At 40.7% G+C, this 18,783-nt stretch overlaps 1 long non-coding RNA gene across 1 annotated transcript in view; it reads right to left on the bottom strand.

Moving 5' to 3' along the window:
- The window catches only part of LOC121823198 (uncharacterized), a 42,251-nt gene that overhangs the window by 2,970 nt on the left and 20,498 nt on the right, over positions 1-18,783 (bottom strand). The window contains exon 2 of the long non-coding RNA XR_013045066.1: positions 13,121-13,311. This is a non-coding gene — a long non-coding RNA (uncharacterized LOC121823198). The remainder of the gene's footprint in view (positions 1-13,120; positions 13,312-18,783) is intronic.

Genomic DNA, 18,783 nt, shown 5'->3' with positions numbered 1-18,783 from the left:
AAAAAACAAGCAGATTAAAGACAATTACCAAAAGATAAAAATAGTTCCAAAAAAGGAAGGGATTATTAGTACTAGTGAGTAAATAAAAGGAATAAAGGAACAATAAAGATGAATTCAGAAAGTATTATAGAAGAAAAAACACAACAAAATATTATCAAAATTAAACCGTTCAATGATGCACGATATCCAGAAAGAGGATTTGCCTTTTGTCATTAATTACAGTATTATGGGCTGGAGGCAGCACAGGAGTCTATTATGCATGGAGTGGATAGACAAGATGTACTGGATATTGTTAGATAGCTAGATAATCAGAGACTTAGACAGTCACAGACTCAGAGCCCATTGAAGATGTTACCACTTCCTCATAATCATACTTGGACCTACCTCTTGTTTCCCTGGTAACACTAGCAAAGAAAGCACCACACGGGCCCCATCTTAATATTTAAAATACCTTATGAGAAGGTAGTGGGTATCACAGCTTTGTTGAAGCTCACTAAAGAAAAGTTGCTTCCTCCTGCTCAAAAGAATGGAATCTGAGCCTGGGCTGGAGACATGACATTATAATCTGTCCAAACATAAGATTACAAAGACATACTGTTGTCCTCTCCCTTAAGAGTGACTCCAAATGGGCCTGTCAATCAACGGGCCATGAGGGCATCCCTCAGGAAAGCTGATTCACCCAAAGACTGACAAGGGCAGGGGAGCAATGTTCCCCATAGTGAGATAACATATACACCCTCCTCAGACACTCCTCACAAAGTAGATTTGCTTGCAGGTCTTCTGAGCCTACTAAGGTGTCCTCTTTCCTGAGTTCTACCTAAAAATGTGGAACTTTTCCTCTCTCTCTCTCTCTCTGTCTCCTGTTTGGACCCCAGCCAAAAGCCTAAGCGTGCTTTCACGGACACACTCTCCACATTCCTTCTCTAAAGTGCCCCGCCCCCTTCCGCCAAGTCAAAAGACGTGTCTATCCCTCCTCTTAACCGTCACCCTACCCTTAGTCATTAATGAGATAACAGCTGTTTTCTCTCAAACTCTTACAAAACAGTTCTCAAGCTCCCTTCTGGATTCATTTTTAGAAATTCTTTCATTAACATTACTAAAGATCGATAAAATGGAATCCTGATTGTAAGTGACAAATTTGGCATCCAGCATGGGTTATCATTAAAGAGGTTCCTCTGAGGACAGAACAGGGGGGCATGTTCTGTCTTCTGACTCAAGTTGGCACCTGTCGGTGGTTCGAACTCCCGCCAGTTGCTTTGGGCTGAGATTCCTTTTTGGAGGAGTCAGTCTCTAGACTTTGCCTTTCCATCTTGCCTCTGCTTTGTAAGCCTTTTGCTTTGGTGCTCTGCCTTCCTGCAAAAAATAAATGTCTTTTTCCCCCTCTTCTCCAAAGTTCTCTCCTTTGGATGGGGACATAGAGGTTACACACAATGCCTTCCTTTCTTGGTGTGTGTGTGTGTGTGTGTGTGTGTGTGTGTGTGTGTGTGTGTGTGTGTGTCTGTCCAATGGCCACATGATGGCCTCCAAATGGCACTAAGTTTAATTCCCTCCCTTTTCTCTCTGGCTGCTGAGACTCCCATTTATTTCCTTCACCACTACTGTTCCTTCCCAGCCAGAGAGACTTGAGATCAAATTAAGAGAAAGGACAGGAACAAAAAAACCATCTTAGCAGGTTTGGGCATCCAGACCCCTGGCCAAAATGGAGGGTATCAACTGCCTTGTATCAAGTGTGTTACTGTGCAACTGGATATGTGATTACAAGGCCTCCAGGAAGTTGCTTCTAACTGTGTGGAGGCAACATGTAAGGATGGTGGTGTTTTAAATCAGGCCCGTTTGCTCTGACGGCTTCATTTCTAAGGGCCTTGAGTGGCCTGCCACAGAGGTTCGTAGGCCCTTCGGACTCAGCTCACGTCATCCTCCACTGGGACTGTGGAGTTCACATCATGGGATATTTTGCCACTCTCCTATCCTCCCTGTGCTCCCAGCCCAGCGGCACAGATGCATACCGGGTGGACTTCCTTGTCCTGTCTGGGTCTATCACGAGCCTCATTGGCAGATTGTTAGACCAAGAACCTACGAGGCAAAGGAAAATGGAATCCAGCTGACAGCTTTTGGTATTTCCAGTTACAACTGGATTCTTATTATCTTCATCATGGGAAGTCATGGCCTCTTCCTCCTTAGGTCAAGACCATGAAATTCTTAATCTTTTCTACCCACAACTTCTCTCTGTATGTGCGCTTCTGTGCTTGGCTACAGGATCTTTCTTTGCTACAGGCCACAGGAATATATTATAAGAACTCAGCTGGTTATGGCAAAGCCACTACCTGAAGGGATCAAGGAATTGCTTCAGAGGAAGCGGAATCTCAGGGAGTGTTTGGTGCTATTTGGCTTGTTATGTATCATCTGTCTTCTGCTATGAATATCACGTGTGCCTTCATAGCTTTCCCAATTGATTTTTCCCTAAGAATTGCTAACAGTGTGGACTGATGACTCTTTAAACATATACATTTGAGGTATTTGGAGAACAGCCTCAGGAAAGGCTTCCTTCCCTTAGGCCCATCTGTTTCCCCCTTTCAGCAATGGAATCAGATATCTCCCTTAGCCACATTCAAGGACTAACAGAAATAACAGTCCAGACCACCACATAATAGTCTACTGAATTAAGGTAAATTCTACACGGAGGACAGGTGGGCCTTAAGTAATAGCTTCACACAACTTATGCTCAGACCCTCCTTTCTTATACAGCCTTACTAATATTATAGACTCCTAACTTCCTACCTAACCACTTCTAGGAATGTAGATTGAGCACACAACAATCGTATGTTTTGGGGGGGAGTGGTGTGCCTACCTTCACTCCCTCATGCACACTAATAATTATAATAAATAAAATAAATAAACATTACGGTTGTCACAACTGTGTTTCCTAGTTCTCTCTTCCAAAAATGGTGACTGTGAAGGGACCATTCAATATGCTAATATATGAATCGTAAATCTAACTCATCGTATCAATAAAAACCAGGAGTCAGATTTCAAGATAAAACCTGGAAGATCAGAGATGCAGGGGAACAGCCACAGTTGCTTCCCACCTCTACCATTCCTCCTCCAACCAGAAGGGACTAGATCCTCTCTCCACCCCGCCTTATCACTTCCTGTCGCCTCTCTGTACAGACCTACAGACCTCTATGGTTAACTAGTGGCTAGCTCTACCCTCTGACTCCAAGCAAGCTTTATTTGTCAGAACACAAACAAAATATCACACAATATTTTCCCCTTTTTGTCTAAATAAAAGATTTTGACTAACATAGAAAAACTATATATAATAAGTACAATAACTATATACAAATATATCCAGGCAATAATTACATTAACAATGTCTAGTCCACTAGCATTTGACAAATTCAGAGAAAATACTCCATTATCAATCCTATCTTCATGTGTCCAAAGTGTTGTACCTAATTCACTTTCTATCCTAACTTGCATTACCAACCCCAAACTATCTTTTTATGTCTCTCAACCTTATACACTTTATACCTCTTTTGTGAGTTTCATTTCTGAATTTGTTAACAAGGAAAATTATAACTATATAGTCTTCAACTCCATCAGAGACCTGAGAAGGATATAATATTACTTGAATAAACAGGAAGTGCAGAGCAAACAACTTCCAAAACTAAGAAATGACAGAAAAAGCTGACTACCTGGACGGTCACCCAAGATTCCTTTGTAACATTGAGGCATCCATCTTTGGCCTACAGGCCTAAAATATCTGATAGACTTTTCTATGAAGCAGGATTTTTGGAGGACTGTCCCACCTTATCTTGGCAAGGTTCGGCAGTCACTTTCTTTTGCTTCCTGCTTGTTCAATTTGGACAGCAACTGTCAGCAGTTGAGGCAAGAGTACTTTCTTGCCACAAAGAAAGTAAACTATATATGGAGTTTCTTGCCCATCATCTTCTCTGAAATAGATTGGTACTGCCAGGAGCAGACATGTCTCATTCTCATAAAAAAACAAACAAACAAACATGATATTAAAAACATCTTAAGCCGGGCGGTGGTGGTGCACGCCTTTAATCCCAGCACTCGGGAGGCAGAGGCAGGCGGATCTTTGTGAGTTCGAGGCCAGCCTGGGCTACCAAGTGAGTTCCAGGAAAGGCGCAAATCTACACAGAGAAACCCTGTCTCGAAAAACCAAAAAAAAAAAAAAAAAAAAAAAAATCTTAAATGCCATATTCTGTAGGTCTCTGAGGTGTTTGAAGACCACCTGTGTATCTAAAATATATCTGTTTGAATGTGAAAGCACACCTAACATGACTACAAGTTTGATTTAATGGGTGACTAACTAGTCAGCTGCATTTCTTTATTATCCTAAATAGTTTGTAATAATAACTTTCAAGGACTAGAAATTTACATTACATTGTTCTAATAAAAATAACCTCAAATTTGTATCAAAATACAAAAATCCAAACCAATGTAAACTATTTAAGACTACTAATTGCTTTTTTTGTTTTAAAAGTAGATTCAATAATTTACCCTTTTATTCTATCATTTCTATATTTCCCCTTTTTGTTTTTTGTTTTCAGAACAAGATCCCTGAATCTAATCTGCTTTGTTCAACTTTTCTCCTCACCATGACGAATCACAACTTGTAACCAACCAACTCCCCTAAACAATGACAATATCCATAACCCACTGAATGACCAAACACTGCCCACCCCACCTGTTGGGAATGTGGGTGTCCTATTCTTAAAATTACTTCCTGCTGTCTGGGAATGACAGCATCTTTAGGGGACCCTGAAAAAAATTGGGATAATTGTCAAGTCCTAGGAGAGCTAGCTGTATCATTTGTTGTCCAGTCTCTGTGCAGTGAGAACATGCAGGACTCATGTTAAGTGCTGGCTAGAGTAGTCTATGAGGCTGGACCATCTCAGCCATCCAACTTGAAATTGTCCTGAGCAGTTTGCAGTCCAAAGCCAATCTTTAGGTGATGTTTGTCAGCTTAGTGGCATTGCCATAGACCAGGTGGAATTGCTGTTGTGGGGCCTCATCCTCCTTTTGGAGACTTCAAAGGTCACCGTTAGGCATGGTCATGGTTCACTGCAGAAAACTTACACATTTTAAATGTCATATGCAGCAGATTTCAAAAAAGGTTAAAGGACCATAATTTGCTATATACATCCAGAGTACAAAAACTTATTTTCTAGTTACCTGATAGAGTCTCAAACCCAAAATCATGTACAGGAAGCTAGATGAAGCCTTTTTCTAGAATTAACACTCTATATGACCATTAATATCTTGACAAAAAGTTTAAAATATGTTTTATTTTTTATGAATTTTGAGATAATATTTATACCTTAAAAAAGTTTTAAAGATTAAAATATAACCAAAGGATTGTGATATTAGTGGCAATAGAATAGTCCCTTAATTTTGGTTTTTCTTCTGTCCCATATCAGATGGCTTTTCTGACATGAAACAGAGATTTTGGATTTTCCTTTAACAAATGTGCTTGGGTTTAGAGACGGAGAAAGCCATACTCCAAAGGTACCTTTAATTTTTAATTGAACTGGGACTACAAAAGAACCATTTGCATTATATGTCTGTAGAGAACAGCAGAAACAAACATTTGGGAAGATTTATGAAATTTTATCCTTTTGGAAATGTGATATACCAATAGGCTAATTTGCTTTTTTTCTTGGGACATTTTCTCTGGTGATTTGTTCTTTTTCTTCAGATGGCTCATTTGTCCAGTGGTCTTCAGATTCCATAGCTAGATGCCTTCATTCTCCTGGAAAGACAAAAAACAAAACCCTGCCCCAACCCTAACTTTGGGGAAGTTCCCTTTTGGCAAGTCATATCTGATCAGATGAAAAGCATTTGTTAGTCATATAAATTAGTTTAGATTGAGTGGTCATGCTGATTGATGAACTATCACCTCTTCTAATCAAGACGTCTCTCTTGTTAAAATCTAATCTTTATCAATTTTGATGGTATCCATAGCTTTTCTTCTCCTGTGGAAACAAAAGCAAAGGCTCCTCCTCAATTTTACATGTATCCTGGTTTCCATTCTGAAGTCAACATATCTTTAAAGTATACAGGCTGATTTAATTCAGCAGGTTTTTTTTTTTTGCTATTGTCCAGTGTCTCTCCACAGCTATCATTCATTTCTCATTAGCATTTAGAAAACTTAAAGTTAATAAAGCATTATGCAAGCTATCTCTCAGGGTCTTTCTTACCTATTTCTGTTTTTTATTAAGCATATCTTTTAGAGTTTGATTAGATCTTTCTATAACTGTTTACCCTGTAGGATTGTGTGGTATACCTGTAATATGCTTTATGTTATAATATGCAAAAAAGCTGTTTCATTTTACTAGAGACATATGCTGGATCATTGTCAGTCTCAATTTGTGCAGGTATCCCGATGATGCCCATAACTTCTAACAAATGTGTGATTACAAAATCAGCCTTTTCAGAACTCAAAGCAGTTGCCCATTGAAATCCTGAATATGTATCTATGGTATGGTGTACATATTTTAATTTTCCAAACTCTGCAAAATGAAATATGTCCATTTGCCAAATTTCATTTCTTTGAGTATCCTTTAGGTTACTTCCTGCAGGTAGTGGAGTTTGGTTATACAAGGAACAAGTAGGACACTTTCTTATAATTTCCTTGGCTTGTTGCCAAGTAATGGAAAAATCTTTTATCAAACCTTTGCTATTGATGGAAATCATCATGGTTATGAGATTCAATATTGACTGTATCTCGGATTGATAACTATAGGAGAGCCAATCTCTCCATTAAAGGCCTCAATACCCTTTTTCATTGTAAATTAACATTTTCAAAAACCAAAGATTCAATTATTATTTGCCTAGCTTCTGAATTTTGTATCATTCTGTTTACAGCTAAAGTCAATCTTTGTTAAAAAAAAAATCAGTGAAGGTTTCTTTTGGGCCCTGTATAACTTTGGTAAATGACTCAGTTCTCTCTCCAACTTCTTCAATTCTGTCCCAAGCATTCAAAGCTGCTGCATGGCATAAAGCAGGGTGCGGTCATCATATAGAGACTGTCTTTGTACATCAGCAAATAAGACTATAGCTGAAATTTAGGTGAAGGAGGAAGTATTTCCCAATAAGTTTAAAAATAATCTATTTTGTTACTAGGGCAACTATAAGTCTTTCACAGGCAAATAGTAATGTCATCTTTACTTCCAATAAGAGAAAAAAAAGTCAATGAAAGTGAACAAGGACCTCCAGGAATCACCTTAGACTCAAGTCTGGAGGGAGTACCTGAAAAAAGTACAACTATTTTAATAACCAGCAGTTAGAAAATTAGAGATTTTGTCACATGAATTAAGTCTACTCTTAAAGTGCCAAACCTGTGCATAGGAGAATTTGGGACATGAAATACTGAGAATTAAGTAGCAAAGATCTATTTCTATAATGAAGAATGGAGAACCAGTATTTATGAAATAGGTAGTTAATGACAATTAATTGATTGAACAACTAATTGAGGTATTAATGACAACTGAGTTATTAACCAACCTAGGAACTAATGAAAATAACCAACAACACTAATTTCTTGTTGCCTGAATCATACCTTCCAATCCTAACAACCGACAACAATTCTCATGGTTAGAGCTTTATGAGTCCTTTTGAGACACACAATTGGAAAATGGCGGAGCCATCATCTGAAGCTCATTCTATTTTTATTTCATTTGCATTGGTATTTTGCCTTCAGAAATGTCTGTATGAGGGTGTCAGATCTTGGAGTTACAGACAGTCCTTAGTTGCCATGTGGGTGCTAGGAATTGAACCCAGGTCCTCTGGAAGAGCAGTCAGTGCTCTTAACTGCTGAGCCATCTCTCCAGCCCCCTGAAGCTCATTCTAATAATGGCTCAGTAATGGCCCAGTTTGGAGTATGAGCTATAGCATAATTGATCCTGGCAGAGTCACATTTCAATGCAAAAATATTCTTTTTTTTTTTTTTTTTGGTTTTCCAAGACAGGGTCTCTCTGTGTAGCTTTGTGCCTTTCCTGGAACTCACTTGGTAGCCCAGGCTAGCCTTGAACTCACAGAGATCAGCCTGGCTCTGCCTCCCGAGTGCTGGGATTAAAGGCACGTGCCACCACTGCCAGGCACAAAAATATTCTTAACACCGTGTTTGTAAATCTAGCAAACATGGAGTGACACTAATTGTTACAGCCAGTCAGAGCTCATGACCAAAAAGAACTTCCAGGAAGCCATAATAATTCTGCATTCTTTGTTTTCAAATGTTTGACTAATGTATACTAGGTGCTTGATGGATAGACAGTCCACAGTTATCTCCTGTTAAAGTTTTGTCAGCGGCCATAGTTTGTGACCCATGTGGTTCTCAGCCACTTCTAATAAACCACAAAGAGTTCCAAGAGAAAGCTTGATTAAAGAACATTCTCTCTCCTTTGGGAAAAAAAAATCATGGATAGAAACCAGCATCTTGGGGATAGCATGCAAGGACTTCTTCATGGGGACATGCATAGTTATGTGGGACAATGCAGAACCTCCAACCCATCATATCTTCTGGGATGATGGAGCTGGGGGAGTTGGAATGTGGCATTTGGAGCCTTTTCCTCTTAATAAATAGGATGTTTTACAATAGATTCCTCCATAAATATATCCCAAACCAAATAGGAGAGAATAGCCAGCCATCTTCCTGTTTTAGACAAAGGCATGGCCCACTGTATGGATTAAAGTCGAGGAGAGAGGACGAGGCCTTCCCTGCCTGCTGGCTGAGTCTGGGCAGCAGCCAATCCAAAGTTCTTCTCCTCCTTCCTACACACAAAGGACAGAAGCAGTTCAAACGCATGTGGTCTTGCAATAGCCCCGAAGTCCAGTTTTTAGGTGATGTTTTAGGCTATCTACAAATTTCCATATCTTTGTAACACAGAGAACTTTCTTTAGTGATCAGCATAAAACGGCTACATTGTGTAACTTCCCCTCAGCGAAACCACGAGGAATTATAACATAAACAGTCACATCCTTCCAACAAGCAAGTCAAGATGCTGTGCCCAAACTCAGGACTATGAATAAAGAGGACGTTTAAAAATGTTTTCCTTCTATTGAAAATAGATTTTTTTTTCTCACATAATATATCCTGATTATGGTCCCCTTCCCTCGACCCCTCCCCGTTCCTCCCCACCTCCCCTCCCACCCAGATCTAAACCCTTTTCTCTCTCTCTCATTAGAAAACAAACAGCCTTCAAAGGGAAGTCAACAAAATAAAATGCAATAATATAAAACAAAAACGAACACATCAGAATGGGACAAACGGAAGGAAAAGAGCCCAAAGAGAAGGCACAAGAAACAGATACAGAGACCATTCGTTGGAACACTCAGAAATTCCATAAAAACACTAAACGGGAAGCCACAATCTATATTCAAAGGACCTGTAGGCTAAAAAGAGAAGAGAAGAAGAATTGTAAATAAAATAGAATTATATATATATATTTACAAAGGAAAAGCCTTGACGTGATATTATGAAACAAAGAATCTCCAAATATGCTGTTGAGTTTATTTCCTGTCAGCCATCTATGGCTGGGCATGCAGCCTGCCCTGAAGAATAATTTGTTTCCCCAGTAAGATTCCTTTGGAGGAAACTAAATTTTCGTTTCCAAGTGGATATCAGCTGGAGAGTTTCTGGGTTAGGTCTGGGGGCATGTGTCTACTTCTCCTTTCAGTTCCGGGATCCCATCTGGTGCAGAGCCATGCATGACCTGAGCATGCTGCCCCAGTCTGTACGAGCTCATCTATGCATCAGTCCTGTTGGTTTAGAGGGTGGTGTTTTCTTAGTGTTCTCCATGCCCCCTGGCTGTCACTCTCTTTCCACCCAAGAGGACATGACTTGTATGCAGCTTTCATGTATCTTCTGATAAGGATTTCCTCTCTAAGCTCTAAAAATGCTGAACAAAATCTTGGGGCTAAAGAGATGGCTCAGAGGTTAAGAGCACTTGCTGCTCCTGCAGAGGACCTGGGTTTAGTTTTCAGCACCCACGTGGTGGCTCACAACCATCAATACCACCAGCTGTAGGGGATCCACTGCCCTTCTGAGGCCTCCTCAGACACCAGGCACCCATGTGGTACACATGCATGCATAAAATCAAAGCAAATACACAGAACAAAAATAAATAAGTCTTCAAAATATTGAATAACATCCATTTAGAACTTACTATGTTCAATAAGCCCTGTTGCTTTGCCTACATTATTGCATCTATTGGTCACAAAAATCCCAGGAAAAAGTTGTTATTGTTGTTTCCACTTAACAGCCCAGGCCAATGAGTGCTACAGCAATGGTTCTCAACCTTCCTAATGCTGTGATCCTCTAATAAAGTTAGTCATGTTGTGGTGACCTCCAATCATAAAAATCATTTTTGTTACTGCTTCATTACTGTAATTTTGCTACTGTTGCAAATGGTAGTGTAAATATCTGTTATGCAGGGTATCTGATATGCGACCCTTTGAAAGGATCCTTTGGGGGAGGGGGCAAAGGGGTTATGACCCTCAGGCTGAGAACCACTGCCTTTGAGAATCAGTTGCATAGCTAATGTGTCAGCAAAGTCAGACTCAAAACCACACCCCTCTGACCAGAATTGATGTGCCATTTTTAATTTCATTTTATGTATTTCTTTACAAACCTTCTGTCCCCATAAACATGAGTGTTTTTATGTGGTGAAGCCCTAGACTTTTGCTCTTTTCCTTCTTTATCTCTTCACTTGATTTAATTATTGTGTTCCAAATCATTTCTCCAGGGAGAGTCTTAGAATCAGGTCACCCTATTTTGTAAGAACTACAAACTAGTGAGTTCCCATATATCTCCCCCTACCCCTGTGCACACCATTACCATCTAATGGTGCTCTCAATATTGCATATCACATATGCAATTCCAAACCAAGAGCTGTACAAGTTTAGGGAAGAATTTAACTTCCATTGTCTTAGAGGTTGTGTATGTAATTAATTACCTGTATTAGATCCGTAAAGTCTAAACTTGTTCTAAATATGGGACTGAACCTCATTGTATATTATCTCTCAAAGAGCTCCCTATGCTGGCCCATGGACTTTTAAGCACAGACTTGAGGAATTGGGTTGTGTAGATATGTAAGGAAGAGGAAATTGAGCAGAGGAAACAGAGCAGGAGGTTGGAACATGCTTGGCATATTTAAGAAACCCAAAGAGAGCCTTATGACGTAAGCCAAGTAAGACAGAGAAGGGCATGCCAAGAACAGGTCCGAACAGATCTAGCTGCAGCAGACACAGCCTGGTCGGTTCCCTGTGCTCATGAGAGCTCTGCACTCGCTTTAATGCTTGGCCCTCAACACTTTTGCACCCTTAATAAAAACTGTAGGGAGGAGTTGGCCTTCTCACTGTGTGGTGAACACTGCAAATCACAGCAGCTTCCCCCATCTGTGGCTTTGCTCCCTTCGGAGTCCCTTGCCCATGCCCAAGCACTGCTCAGAAGTACTAAATGGAAATTTTCAGGAAGATGCAAGGTGTGTTTTCCATCTTTAACCAGAAATAGCATGATGCAAACTCCTATGCTTTCCTACTGAATTATGAATTGTGCAGTATATCCACACTTTATATGCTACTCACTCATTAGCCCCTTAATAACAAGCTCAGTTACCAGATCAGTTGTATTACAGCACTTGTGCTCTAGATACTCTTATTTTATTTAATAATAATCCCAAAACATAAGACTAGTGCTATGGGATATCTTTCTGTACACTGTGAATATGTGTGTTGCTCCCATGGGCTAATAAATAAAGCAGCTTTGGCCTATGATAGCAAGGTAACTTAGAGACAGGCAAGAAATCCAAGTGGAGATACAGAGAGAAGAAGATTGGAGTTGGAGAAGACACCAGCCTGCCTTCCAAGGGGCAACATGTAATGAGCACAGAGGTAAAGCCACGGAACATGTAGTAATACATAGATTAATAGGAACGAGTTGAGTTAAGTTATAAGAGCTAGCTAGCAAGAAGCTTGAGCTATAGGCCATACAGTTTGTAATTAATAGTAAGCCTCTGAGTGATTATTTTATAAGCAGCTGTGGGACCACAGATGGGAGAAATTCGTCTGGACCCCAGGGCTGGGAGGAACGGGAAAAACTTTCAGCTGCAGACTAGTGATACCGGCAATGAGGAGATGCAAAGGGAAGTCTATTAAGTGAAAATAGGAAAATTTGCAGTTGGTATACATGTATAAGGAAAAGTACTGTCTATGGGGTTTCAACAATCCATTAGAGATCTTGGGAGGGGTCATTACCATATGCAACTAGTTCTGGGTCAGTGCAATAGCGAGGAGTTGATTGTTGTAGAGTTTTAGCCATTGGCCAATTCTAAGAACTTTTCCTTTAATTCCGGATACGATGAGAAGCCACTGAGGTGTTTTTAATGCTGCAATGAAAACATCTAATTGTTTATTCCATTTTTGTCACCCTGGCTTTTGCTGTTAGATTGGATCTGAGAGGATGAGAGGGAAAACAACCAAGAGGCACTTGTGAGTTGATCCATGGACAGAGAGGGGGAAAAAAAGCCACAGTCTAGGTTTTTGAAGATAAAGAGAAATGGTGGGTGGGAATGGTGGCATGTGCCTTTACTCTCAGCACTTGGAAGCGAGGGGCAGGTGGCACATTGTGGATGTGAGGCCAGCCTGCTCTACATCGTAAGATCCTGTCTCAAAACCAAACAACAACAACAAAACCAAACTCATGAGGATGGCCGGGAACTAGTATGTGAGACAAAGAGGAAAGTCTAGGAAGACTTTCAGTTTGGGACCTGAGCACTTGGAATGGTAGAAGACCACAGAAACGTGGGCTTGGGATTCCAGAGGCCAGGAGTCTGTTTGTGGAGCTGTGAAAGTTGAGTAAGTAGATATGTGCTTCTGAGGATGGGTAACAAGGTTCAGGCTAGAGACATAGACACTCTCGAGATGGGGAAACGCAATGGAACTGGGCTAGGATATGGAAGGAAAATCACAGGAAGTGACAGCCTGGGGTTAAGGCTCCATTTGTGCCAACAGGCCATGTGTGTCAAACGTCAATACACCTGGGCAATTGCCTGTCCACAGAATTAGCAAGGTGGGGATTTTAAAAATGCCTTACCACATCTCTGGAGATGTGGGTCAGTGGTTAAGAGCACTGGCTGCTCCTCCAGAAGACTAGGGTCCAAGTCCCAACATCCAGATGGTTCCTCACAGTCATCTCTAACTCCTATTGCAGGGGAATCCAACGCCCTCATCTGGCCTCCATTGGCACTGCATGCACATAGTGCACAGATGTACATGCTGGCATACCTATACACATAAAATAATAAAATAAGTAAAATAAGTAAATAAAATAAAGATCCTTTACTGTGATATCGGGATCCTTCTCATCAAATTGTGAAATTTAACTTTGTAATCCTTTGTGAACCTTCACATCAATATTCAGATATTAACTTAAATAATCTTTTACCTTTTTAAGTTTTACCATATCCAGCCTTACTAATGCTACAATCCAGTTCAGGCCCCTATTGCCTCCGGACTGGATTACTGAGTAAGCCCTAAATGTCCCTTGTTTGTTCCTACCAACAAACCATCCTGATTAGTCATTCTGGAACAAAGCTTTTCTTGAGGAGGTCCCAGATTCTCTGGCTTTTCTCCCAGCATACTAAGAATTTTCTCTTACCCATTTCCTCACTGTTATAATTCTTTATTTTTTAAGAGAAAAGTCCCCCGAGTAAGATCATGTTTTCTGAACAATCGGTCTCCAGCTGGGAAAGCTATTTGGCAAGGTTGTGGAACATCTTAGACCGAGATCCTAGCCAGCAGACTGGGTCACAGGGCTGGGCCCCACGTATCAGGGCCCCACATGGGGCCATCTTTCTGCTCCTGCAATGTCTTCGGTGTCTTATGCTCTCCCTTGGCTGCAGCGGTGGGCTGTTCACCCTTCCGTGCATTCCCTGCAGTGGTGAATTATATTTCCTGAGCCATGAAGCAAAGGAAATCATTCTTCTATCAAGGCATTTATGTCAGGTATGCTATCCTAGTCACAAGAAATGCCAGGCATAGGTCTACCCCTCAGAGCCATGGCCTTCTGACACGTCACGTGCCCCTGTGTTCGTCAACACCATCTTTAACGCCAGAGAGAACCCTCTAGTGCAGCCACAGGTGAGAATAATCTAAGAGGTCTCCTCTGTTCATCATAACTTGACGGGCTCAGTCTCTGCTCCTTTAAAAGGAAACACAAGATAGTGAAAAACAATAGCACCCACTAAGTGGGGCAAAGAACTGATGTTTTCCAAGAAAACATCAGCTACCAAATGTTTAAAGTTAAGTCCGTTTTCAAAACTGACCCAATACCAGCAAGGACACACAGCAACCGGAACTGTCTTTGGCTGTTGTGGGTTTGGAATGCTATGGCCCAATCTCTATAAACAATTACTTCATACAGGACCAGGTGACCTCACTCACAAGTGTTTACTCCAATAGGATTCAAACATACTCCCCCAACCACCCCTAGACACAAACCCACTACAAATAAATGTTTGTAATAGCATTAATCATAATCTCCAAAACTGGAAGCAATCCAAATGGCCACAAAATGATGAAGGGAAAACTGGATTTCTCCTCTTAAATGAAAAAACAAAAACAAAACTAAGTCCAAGTATATAGGGCAACATGCAGAATCTCCAAACAACATTCTAAGAGGAAGCAGCCAGGTCCAAGGCCATAGAATCCAATGGTTCCCTTTCCCTAGCGTTTGAGAAAGACTGACTTATATAGACAGAACACTCATGAGGGTTTGCCAGGGTCTGGTGGAGGGTGGAGCCTGTGACTGTAGGGGAGAGCAAAGAAGCTCTTCACAGTGATGGGAAACACGCTGCAACTGACCGTCAAGGTGACGCCATGACCGAATCAGTTGTCCCAAGTCGGATAGTGATGCCGTGACCGAATGGATTGTGGGAAGTCAGAAACACACAACACACTTACAAGCAGTGCATTTTGCTGCTTACACGTACTCTGATGAATCTAATTTTAGAAATAAAGTGCCACGGGGACAGTACTTTGGTTTCTGACGTATCTTTAGTATCTATAATGATAAATAAAAATTATAAAAATCATTAACAAGAAGAAAGATGGGGAGAAGGAAGGAAAGGAAAAAAGGAAAGGAAGGAGGGAAGGAGGGAGGGAGAGAGGGAGAGAGGAAGGAAAAGGAAAGTAAGAAAGAAAAGGAAGGAGAAAGGGAACTCTCTAACTGGGGATTTGGGTTTGACAATTCTTGAGATCCTTTAATACACAAGTTCTGGAACTAGACTATAGCTCATCCTATATACAAGCTTCGGAATTTACTTATTAAACATCTGACTTGAAGTTTATCAGCTGTGGTATTTTTGGATTTGGTTTTCATAGTCTGGAATGTGAAATCACTACTTGACTGGAAACACAGGAGACATAGGAAAAGCGTACTTTTACATATCAAAATAGTTTAATCTAGAAGTTCAAAGCCAGGAGCTCAAATGCATATACAAGTCTCGATATACAACCACCTAAGGAACATTAGTGGGTTCAAGCAGCGAGAATTTAAATATTAAAGGGAATTGCTTCTAAATTACCAATGTGTTTTATGTCCAACTTCTGCTGTATTGTGAAAGTGAGAACATGGACTCTGTACAGTCCCAGGGCACATGGTATGGAGGATAATTCAGTCAGTAGCAAACTTGCAAAAAGAAAAAGAAAATATCTGCAACCAGGAACTATTGGCCTAATGAGAAAAAAAAAAAAAGATACCAAAAAGAAAAACGTTAGCATGCTAGCCTTTCAGCACTCTACATTATCAACAAACAGGACTAGCATTGAAGCCTCTCAAGACCAGGGAGAGTGGGTCCTTACAGAGGAAACCTTTCATTAAATATGAAAAAATTATTCTTTTTTTTTTCTTCTGGAACTGAGGACTGAACCCAGGGCCTTGCACTTGTTAGGCAAGCGCTCTACCACTGAGCTAAATCCCTAAGCCCTGAAAAATTTAAAGATAATGAAAATCATCAATAAAATTCTGGGAAGTGCTGGGATGGTTGAAATATCTGGAAGCCCAATTTTAGAATCACTTATCAATATCAGCTTGTCTTTCAATGTCAGCTACAGCCTGTCATGATTAAATCAAGCCACCTCCGTTCCCTGGAAGTTACTTATTTGTGCCATTGGCCAAGCCTCCCTTTCAATCTCTGGGTGGAAACACAGACCCTACCTTTCTGAGAAGGGGCAGTAATAAATAACGCAGATATATACACTACAGTTGATGATCATATAATGTGACCAGGAAAATAAATTGATTTTTATAAGAAGAACAAACACAGAACTCAAAAAGCAAGTGGGCATGAGAATGTTCAACCTCACTTGGAACTTGAGTGGTCCCCATTCAGGCCCAGTAATATGGGAATATAGTAATATAGGAATCCTTAGTACTATAAGGGGATTCAGATGGTAACATGTCGCTGTTGGGAGTATAAACCATGACAAAGTTCCTGACAACATTTTTGGAACTATTTACCTGGCTTGTCTATAATGTTCATATATTTGACAATTCATTGTATACTCAGATGGTCACCCAGTAAATAAGAATAATAAGGAAAATAGCAAAATGTCAAGACCTGCATTTTGTGTTTGGAAAAAAACAAACAAACAAACAAAAAAAAAAAAACCCAAGAAACAGTTTTAACGCTCAGCATCAGAGCAAGAGACAAGCACATGAGTCACTTATAAAAATCACAATATATGACATTTTCAAATGATATTTTTCCAAAACCAATTATGAGAAAGAAACTGCGAAAATACAATATTAAGTCCGGATTCAAAATTAAGTACTTAGCATATCTTAGCTGCAAAATATTCTAAAACAGTTTACACAAATGACTGGAGGGGCCTGAGTGGGTCAGTGGTTAAGAGCACTGGCTGCTCCTCCAGCGGGTTGGGCTTTAACTCCTAGCACCCACATGGTTCCCCACAACCTTCCCTAACTCCGTTTCCAGGGGATCTGGCCCCCTGTCCTGGCCTCCATAGGCACCACACATGTACTGGTGTGCAAATTTGCATGCAGACAAATACTCATACACATGAAATAATGAAGTATTTTTAAAGATTGGAAATAAATAACCAAAGATCTTGACAAGAGTCCGCTGTGGGCAACAAAATCGTGTTTCTTGACTCCCTGATGTTTTGGTTTTTTCTTTACTTCATACTTTTATTTGTTACATGGGAATGCATTAAAAACCACGTCATACACCACATTTGAAGATTATTGATTAGCAAAAGAATCCACACACACACACACAAAAAAAAATTGTACAGCATGTGCTAGAATACAACTCAGTTGCATAGTGCAAGTCTGGTAGGCACGCAGCCTTGGGTTCAATGGTCAGCCTCTAAAAAACAGAGGTGTACATGAAATGCAATGCCATTTATAAAAGGTACAAAACAGAGTTAAAAAAATAAACTCTGTTAGAAGCGAGCCCAGAGAGGACAGGGAGTGTGAGGGGGGACTGGAAGATGTTGGTTCCTTAGGATTATTCACTTTTCAAAGGTGAATAATTTTGTTCACTTGCGACAAAAGAGTGACTCTGTATTTCATAACTAAAATTTGCTTTAGGACAAGCATTCCAGTCTACTTTCCAGAAAAAAAAAAAAAAAAAAGATGGGGCAGGGGGAGCCCAATTGAACGCTTGAAAGACAACAGACCATCATCCAATTAACCTATTTTCTTAGTAAAGAGCTTCATTCATCCTACCACAGCACCTTAGTTACAATACAGCAAGAAAAATAAAATAAAATATAAGTTCATCACTTAATACAAAGCAGCTTCCCAGATTCTCACCCATGCTGCCAAGGGAGCATCGGAAGGCGGGCTACCTCCTGCTTAGTGAACCTAACTGTTCCCAGAAAAGAATTACGGTACAGGCTTGACTCATCTAGGTGTTTCTACTGCTGAGAAAAGGAGTAACGTTTCCTCCTGAGCAGGTGAGGCCACCTCCTGCAGCTCTTTCCCGCAAATGGGTGGAGCAAGGGAAAATGAGAATCAGCAAACAGGAAAGGAGGGGAGAATAAGCCTCAGTGGGGTTTGGCCAGTTCAATCCCATGCTGGACGTCCCTGGGAAAGGGTTCCTGAAAACCCAGGTTCGAAAGCATGGAGACCAGTCCCGCACAGACGCTGTCAGTGAAATTTAGCAATGTGTATTTTTATAGTGGTGAGGCATGATGCGATGTCTTATTGCATGTGTGCACATGTGTGTAGAGGCTGGAGGTCAATGTCAACTGTTTTCTCGATCGCTTCCCCCACCTCACTTTTTGACACAGCGTCCCTCCTGGACCCTGGAGCTCATGAAATAGCTAGACAGGTTGACCAAAGAGCCCCGGAAATCTTGCTGGCACCTCCCTAGCACTGCAGGTTTTCTACCAGGGAATCCAAACTCGGGTCCTTGATTGACAAGCACTTGACTGACAAAGGCGTCTCCCCAGCCCCAGCGTGACACTTGACTCCTGTATATGTTGAGTAGCGATTGGCTCTGTCCATCATATCCATCTTCAACAGAAGTTCTTAAATTAGAAGAAATATAAGACGTGGAAAAATATAACAGGTGGAATGGACGGCCAAGGGAGGAGAGAGAAGCTTGAGTCAGTTTCCATGTCTCCGTCCTTCACCTTGTTTTTGCAGTCATGATACCATCCCCTCCAGAAAGTCCCAAGATTAAAATCTTTGCTTCCTCCATCCTGAAGGAGTGACTCATCTATTCT

This window comes from Peromyscus maniculatus, chromosome 16, assembly GCF_049852395.1.
Source record: "Peromyscus maniculatus bairdii isolate BWxNUB_F1_BW_parent chromosome 16, HU_Pman_BW_mat_3.1, whole genome shotgun sequence".
NCBI lineage: Eukaryota > Metazoa > Chordata > Mammalia > Rodentia > Cricetidae > Peromyscus > Peromyscus maniculatus.
Note: the sequence above shows the minus strand (reverse complement) of the source record. Positions and strands in the feature narration are given on the sequence as shown.